At 37.2% G+C, this 8,698-nt stretch overlaps 1 non-coding gene across 1 annotated transcript; it reads left to right on the top strand.

Annotated features, from left to right (window-relative positions):
• Positions 1-3,223: 3,223 nt before the first annotated feature.
• Positions 3,224-3,295, top strand: TRNAE-CUC. Its single transcript has one exon. It is a non-coding gene; the product is annotated as a tRNA-Glu (tRNA).
• The last annotated feature ends 5,403 nt before the right edge of the window (positions 3,296-8,698 follow it).

An 8,698-nucleotide genomic window follows, 5' to 3' on the forward strand; every position in this document is an offset into this window, starting at 1 on the left:
TTCTTATTCTGCAGTTACATACATCATCTGTTTAAAGTAGATTTTAAATACTTCTAAAAAATTTAATTAAGGTTCTAAGGTAATCTTAAAGGAATGAGATCATCAGACACCACACAGTGTTGAAGAGGTGAGATTAGCAATTTCATAAGAAAATGTCATCTGAAGATTGCGCAGGTTGCTATTCATTTGTTGTACAGAAATTTCTTAACTTCGATATTTTTTTCAAAAAACTGACTATTTCAGGGTTGCACAAAAATGCCGAAAACTGATATCTAAAAATGCTGAAAATTTTGAGCAAAAAATAACTTATAATAAAAATTTTTAAAGTATTGTTTTGTTTTTATGCAAGCAGGGAAAACATAATATTGAATTACGATTTTTTTGTGTCACAGGAGGTTTTTTGCCTGTCCTCTTCTGCATTTTGTGTGAATTTAAATAAATGAGGGTTTGTGATTTCTTTGGTGTTGGTGGTAGTGATTGTGACACTGGTTTTCTTAAGCATTAAATAAATTTGAGTCATGTAATAGTGAAGGAGCATGTCACTAAGTCTTCATGATTTGTGTGGAAATTATGCATTGATAGAGCATAGATCTCCCATTAATAGATCCACTCTTTACACTACTTTAAATAAGTTACCTATAACTCTATCAAGCTGTCTTTCGATGTCTTTTCTGAAAATAGAGTGAGATTTCTTGATTTGGTAATCTAAGGAAGGTTCAAAAAAAGAAGAAAAAGAAGTTAAGATGCTAAATTTAATGGTAAAGTGCTCATGCTTTAAGGAGGCATTGTTCTCAGAATATTAATACATAAACTTTGTTAAATTAATATTTTTAAGTACTTAATGGTATTCTACATCAAACTGAAAAATTGCTTGCATTCAGATTAAAAATAATTTAGGCTTCAACACAGAGCTAATAGATCATTTTGTACAACATTAAACCTCTTAAAAATTGCAAGATTATTTGATGTTATAGCACTTTTAAACAACATCAGCCTAAACAACTTATTAATCAGTCTATGTTGCTAATTAATCACTACAAATGTATTTTGAGATATACATATGAAAGTATTCCTCCTGAAGGACAAATCTACCTCTGTGCATTGCTATTTATTCTGCTGGTGTTTTATTGTCTTGTTTTCTTGTATCATCCTTAAATAATAGATACTAGGGTTAGAAATGACTGATTGGGTCATCTGACCCATCTTTGTATAGAAGTAGAATTCTACTTACTATTTTTTATAGATTCCTTCTGTGGTATGCCATGAATACTTTCAGTGATAATAGCTGTTTTGGCAGGTTATTCCACTATCTAATTGACCTCACTTTTATGCATTGCTTTTTCCCTTTTTGGTCTCCATTTTCTTTAGTTCAGGGCTTTACTTATTCTTTTACTTACAAGAACAAATTAAGTTAAAATGCCTTTTTTTTTTTTTTCTATTTGTTAATTCCTGGAATGTACTTATATATACTTATTTTATCACCTCTTACTTATCTCCTCTGTAGGTCATATAAATTCAGTGCTCTTAGCCTCTCTTCATAGGTTACGTTTTTTAAACCGTTCAGTGCTTTCACTGTTTTTGTCTCAACCCTAATGACGCAATTTTTTTACAGCACACAGATAAGAATTACGGTGCTCCACGGGCACACTGTGTAATTTTCTGTTATATAAAGTAAAAAAAAAAAAAAAAAATTGCAATTATTGACAGGGGGTATTTTAATCCATTTTAAAAGTATTTGGAAGTGGCCACTTCAAGATTTAAGGCCTAAGTATGTTGTTACCTTACTTGAAATACTTACTTTAAAGCAATAGAGAACAAGTATCTTGGTTTCAACAGTATTTAAGTATATAACTCTTGTTGAAGGTGCTGCTCTACAAACTGAGATATTTGGTTGTGGGGTCTTAAACACAGAGTAAGAAAAAGCTTTCCATCTTGCTTTGATAGAGCTTATCTTTTCTCATTCACAGCTAACACGTAAACCTCCTTATTCATTACCGTATGCAGGACCTTTGCATAAAAAGACACTATCCAATATCACCACAACAAATCAGGATGATTATAATCTTCTATTTATAACAAACAGCCATTAACAGTGTTTTTATTGCTATTTAGACTTGCTGATATCAATTCCTATGTGGCTGCTCTTTTATCTACATGCTATATTATAGGGGAATATAGATGCATTTTTTTCTATTTCTATGCTGTTTCATTCTAAAACAGCATTTAAATGTTGGCCAGTGTAAGGGGTTGAAATAAAAGTACTAGATTCTGATGTTTAATTTTGATTGTTTTGTTCCTTAAATCTTCACACATGGCACAACACTAAGCTCTACTGAAATGAATTTGTTTTACATTGAATTGCCCCTTTTCTGCAAAGCTGTTTTACATCTGTGTGGCTCCCAGCATATACTGGTGCATGGGGTTGTTCCTCCACTGGTGCAAAAATTTGCACTTCACCTCGTTGAACCTCATGAGCTTCCTGTTGGACCATTTCTCCAACCTGTTGTGGTCTTCCTGGAGAGCAGTGTGACCCTCTGGTATATCAGCTGCTACTCCCAGATTTGTGTTGCCTGCAAACTGGCTGAGGGTACACTCTGCCCCATCATCCAGGTCACTAACGAAGATGTTAAACACGACTGGACCCATTATATATCCCAGGGGTACATGGCTAATTACTGGCCTCCGATTAGATTCTATGTCACAGATCACCACCATCTGGGCCTGGCTATTCAGCCAGTTTTGAAACAACCTCACCCTAATGTAGAACTACCAAGAACAGAGATCCACCCTTCAGGAAAAAATGAATGAATTTCAGAAGATCTTAACAAAGCTCACCATAAGACAAAATTTGCAGTAGAGGCTAAAGGTTTATGCGGACTGTTTGTAATAAAATATGGTTCTGACCTACCTCTGATGAAGGTTGTTTTTACATAGTAGAAGAAGAGACCGAAGCTGTGGCTGAAGAGACAAATTGAAGTGCACATACATGTCTGTATCAAGATTATCTAGTTAAAATACCTAATACAGACAGTATTTCTAATGGTATTTGACAGCATATTTATTTCTTTAATTCTCCCTAACTACATCTTTATGCAGTTAGTAGCATAAAATTTATGTTACTAAGGACTGTGTGCTGTGAGTGAGGAAAGGATAAACAAACATTCTCTGCTTTAATTGGTAACTTCTGCTAAACATTCTGAATGTTTATATATGTATATATGGACCCCTGGTGGTCTAGTGGTTAGGATGCGGCGCTCTCACCGCCGCGGCCCGGGTTCGATTCCCGGTCAAGGGAAACTCCCCCGGGCAGATGGAGCTCGTCACCCCTGTAAGGCCATCCATCTAAGAGAAGGTCACTCTAAACAAACCTACGTCCTGAGGACCTCGTTGCCACCGTCCAAGCTCACTCGGCCCCGGCAGATGAACCTCAGGACTAAAGGGTGGGCTCAGTTCAGCTCACACTGTGTCTCACCTAAAAAATCCACTGCGCAGGCTCGAAGGGTAAAGACCTTTCCCAAATCTTCGCTCGGGAAGACTGGCCATACATACATGAACATACATTTGTATATATTCCCATTGTACTTGTTACAATTACAATTGCTGATTCAATAACTGAATATGAAAATGGTTGATTATGTGTCCAAATGCAGGTTTGCTTCCTCTGTAAGTCAACTTGCTCAATTCCAGCAGTTAATTGCATGGACCATTGAACATGAACTGGCTGCAAAATACCGTTATTTTTAGTTGATCATAGTTTCCATGAAGTATAAATGATAAAGGACTGATGGTGATTACCCAAATATATCAATAAATTTAGAAGTTTTGGAATATTTGGAATAAGTCCTATAAGGCCATTTTTGTGTGGCCAAGTTAAATACAATGTGTAATATCTGCATGACTGTTTTTTTCATTTGTGAATTTTTAAGTCAGTTTGCAATGTGTAGATTAAGCAAAAGGTGCAAGACAATGCAATATTAGGTATGTGATAATTTTGGAGCAGTGTAGTTGTAGTTGGTGTGTCCAGAGTGTGAATATGAGAAAGGTAAAATTTCAGCTATGTCTCCAAGGGGAATAATATTTTATTTTAAAAAAAAGATTTTTTCTTCCAGGTGAACATGGATTCTGTTATGGAAGTGAGATTTATGTCTTCCATTTTTTTCTTCAGTGCAGACTTAGTTAAAAAATAATCAAAAAGATTTTTTAAAAATCCTTGAACTTGTGTAATCAAAGGAGCACATGTGTAATCAAAGGAGTTCATTTTGGAAATTCTTTTTTATTTTCTTTCTTTTTCCCTCTCTATACTCTGACTTCTCTTTCTGTCTTTTCTTTCTGTTGAATTTTGAACCTTAAACAACATTAAAACTTACATAAACAAATCTCTCTTTCTTTCTCTGACATGTAAGGAAAATAACATAATAACTTTCACTCATTTCCATTAAGTATACACTTAAAATTCTTCTTCTGAAAAATACATAACATTTAGAAGCCAGGTCTCTCTGATGTATACATTTTTGATTCTTTATCAGCTCTTTTCATTCTATCAGATTACAGGACTGTAAAAGCCCACCAGGGTCATCAAAATCGGTATTCTGTTATCATAAGCAACAATGTTATACTGACCTTTTTATGAGTCATTGAACTGGATCTTAAAATTAACGATGTGGGATTTGGGGAGGAGGATTTTATTGTGGGTTTTTTTTTTCCCTGGTTGAGATACAGCAGTATGAACTGTTTCATATTAACAATGATCTGCTAAATGTTACAGATTTTTAATTTTCACCTAAATTTCTAGCCTAGCCAACAAAAAGTCTGTGGGGCCTGATGACATGCATCCCAGGGTCCTGAGGGAACTGGGTGATGCTGTTGCCAAGCCACTTTTCATGTTATTTGTCGAGTCATGAAAGTCAGGCAAAGTCCCTGGTGACTGGAAGAAGAGAAGACATCACTCCTGTTTTACAAAGGGGAGAAAAGACAACTCAGAGAACTGCAGACTATGGAGCCTCACCTCTGTACCTGGGAAGATCATTGAACAAATCCTCATGGAAGCAATGTTAAGACACATGCAAGACAAGGAGATGATCCAGGACATCCAGCATAGCTTCACTAAGGGCCAATCATGCCTGGCCAATCTGGCGACCTCCTGTGATGGAGTGACTGCAATGGTCAAAGAAGGCCAACTGAGGTGCTCTACCTAGACTTCTGTAAGGCCTTTGACACAGTCCCACACAACAGCGTTGTCTCCAGAGTGGAGAGACATATTGAAGGGTGGACTATTCAATGGATAAGGAATTGTCTGGAGAGACAGAGTTGTGATCAATAGTTCCATGTGCATATGGAGATTGGTGGAGAATGGTTTCCCTCAGGGCTCTGTCTTGGGACCAATGCTCTTCCATATCTTTATCAACGATACAGACAGTGAGACTGAGTGTACTCTGAGCAAGTTTGTAGATGACACCAAGCTGAGTGGTGTGGTTGACAAAACAGTAGGAAGGGATGAGATCTGGAGGGACCTGGAAAATTTTTGGGGTGGTAAGAATTTAGTGAAGTTCAAGAACCCCAAGTGCAAGGTGCCGCACCTGGGTCATGGCAATCCCAGACATGAGTACAGACTGGGAGAAGAAATCATTGAGAGCAGCTCTGCAGATAAGAATTTGGGGGTTCTGGTGGATGAAAATCTGGATATGAGCCAATAGTGTTCACATCCAGCCCAGAAAGCCAACTGCATTCTGAGCTGCATCAAAAGAGGAGTGTCCAAGAGGTTGAGGGAGGTAATTCTGCCCTTCTACTCTGCCCTTGTGAGACCCCACCTGTAGTACTGCATTCAGGTTTGGGGTCCACAGCACAAGAAAGATGTGGGCCTGTTAGAACAGATCTGAAGGAGGACCATGAGAATGATCAGAGGTCTGGGCACCTCTCCTACTAAGACAGGCTGAGAGTTGGGGTTGTTCAGCCTGAAGAAGAGAAGGTTTACTGTGGCCTTTGAGTACTTAAAGGGGGCTTACAAAAAGGAGAGGAACATTTTACACAGGCAGACCGTGATAGGACAAGGAGGAATGGTTTTAAACCAAAAGAGGAGAGATTTAGGTCAGAAGTCAGGAATAAATTCTTTACTCAGAGGGTAGTGAGGTACTGGAAAGCTTGCACAGAGAAGTTGTGGATGTTCCATTCCCAGAAGTGTTCAAGACCAGGTTGGATGGGGCCCTGAGCAACCTGATCTAGTGAGTGGCATCCTACTCACATGACTGGGGGTTGGAACTAGATGGTCTTTAAGGTCCCTTCCAACCCAAAGCATTCTATGATTCTATGAAAAAGAATGCCAGAATGTCTCTGTGTATCTACATTGAAGTTTCCATGGTTAAAGTAGGTGCAAAATAAAACTGTGTGAATAATATAGCAGTAGCAGATAGCTCAAGACTGTGCATTTTAACTGTGGCAACACAAAGATAAACTGTTAACAAAATGATCAATGTTACTGTTGTCTTCTACTTTTTAAAAATTATTTTCTTAATTGTATATGCCAGGTGTTGCAGCTTTCAGTGGATTTTATATAGATATTTTAAGTGTGGAAGGATTTTGACCGCTATACATCTGAATATCAATCAGACAAAATCTTGGATCCATTTTATTAGTATTAATTGTGTTCTGGAAGTTGGACATGCATTTTACAGGCTCATGTTGAGCAACATTTAATGCAAAAAATGTCCCCAAAGCCAATAGGAATTTTTATGGTATCAGAAACTAAGTAAGAGAAACAAAAGTGGCAAATCATGTCCATTAAGCAAAGCACTCAGGGGAAAATCAGTGTTGAACCTTTCTGGAGCTTTCTATCATAAAAGATGGCTTCCTTACCCATGTCTGCTCTCTGTACGAGTTAAACCTCGTTTAACTCAAACTACGGGAGTTGCAAGGTTATTCTTCTGTGTACATATAGTGTATTCATTCCCCATTTTCTCTTTCTTACCTGGAGAAATACACAACCTCAAATGAGGTGTCAAGACCTGCTAAAAAATACATGAAAATTAGAATGGAGCTAAAAATCACAGTATTCTAGGTGAAGAGCTATCAGAGATACGTCTGATAGAAGCCTGTGTCAGCCAGAACAGGGAGTTGTTTTTGTCTATGTTTGCATATTCCTCAAAGTAGATTAAAAAAAAAAAAAACAACAGGGTTCGGCAAAAGACAGTTTTTAGTAGAATGTAAACAAGACAAGTTTTTAAGCCTAGAAATTCACTCACTGCTCAGAGAGAATAGAACTATAATTAGTTTACATGACAAAGTCTATCCTTTCTCCTGAAAACCTTGCAGGAAGATTTCAGTATGCTCAATAGCTTCCAAGGTTACAACAAACCTTACGCTGCTCCTTTTAATTCTTACATAGCTTTAGTTTCCTTTGAGACCTACGTGCCTATTCCCTGCTCCTCAGTGTCTCACTATAACAATCTCTTCTGTGTCTGCTTCATCCAGTTTTATCTTTCAAGTCTGAGTCCCAAGGGAAGGATCACTTTCTTCTTAGAGCGTTTTATCTGACCTATTCCTTGTAGAAGGTTGTCCTCATAAAAGAAATATGGATCCTGTCCATATTTGCAGCCAAATAAGAAACTATAAGAAGGAGAGTAAGCTTAGAGAACTATGCCTTCTCCTGACATAGGTATTTAGCCTTTTGGTCTGCAGCTCTCCATGGGTTATTTGCTCTGGCAGTTAGACAAATAAGTAAGCATCAGAATTCCTATTAGAACCATATAGAAATGAAAGGTAATGGTCCTGTCTCCTTTGATGCAGCAATACAACTTTAAGAGTAGTCACCCAAGTGGGACAGAGCTGGATTAAATTTTCTGAGAGAACTTTAGATTTCTTTTTCCCCCGAGATAAATACTCTGTCAGAATGCAAAGCTTTTGGTGGAATAGAATTCTCTCTTAAAATTATTCTGTTTTCAGGATTATAAATATTCATTAGGTCAAAGAATACTTGGGAAGGATTCACAGTTCAAGGTTTAATTCTCACCAAATGCATAAGTTGGAGGAGACACCTGAATCCCTGGCAAGGCAATTACAAAACACTGCAATTTTCACTGCCACCTCCCACTCCATGGGAAAATGTACATTTTTCTCTGAAAAATCCTCTGACTGTTTAATATAAGAGAAACACCCAGTTTGTGTACAGCAATGAGCCTAAGCAGTTCTGGTCATGCCTCAAAAGAGAGATTCCTGTAAACTTTTGATAGGTAGTGGTATTTTCCTGTGGGTAGTAGGTGGTTGAAAAGTTCTGTTTGTTTTACAAGAGAATCTACAAAGACAGTTTGATGATACTTAGGTTTCTCAGTTCTTTTATGGATCCTGCCTAAGTATGGTTACCTGACTTATCATAACTTAGGCATGAAAGAAAGAAAGAAAGAAAGAAAGAAAGAAAGAAAGAAAGAAAGAAAGAAAGAAAGAAAGAAAGAAAGAAAAAGAAAGAAAGAAAGAAAGAAAGGAAGAAAGAAAGAAAGAAAGAAAGAAAGAAAGAAAGAGAAAGAAAGAAAGAAAGACTCCTGCTGGTGAATGAACAATCTGCTTCAGAAGATAATTACAAAGAGAAAGGAAAATCCTGGTTCCAGACAGTAACTGTATCCATACACTCAGGGATTTGTGAGCTACAGATAAATAATATGTTCATGATTTACACCTTCTGTGTGTCTCAAAATAGTTCAAGCTTAGTAGC

Source organism: Manacus vitellinus, unplaced genomic scaffold (genome assembly GCF_001715985.3).
Source record: "Manacus vitellinus isolate BGI_N305 unplaced genomic scaffold, ASM171598v3 scaffold_33_pilon, whole genome shotgun sequence".
Taxonomy (NCBI): Eukaryota; Metazoa; Chordata; class Aves; order Passeriformes; family Pipridae; genus Manacus; species Manacus vitellinus.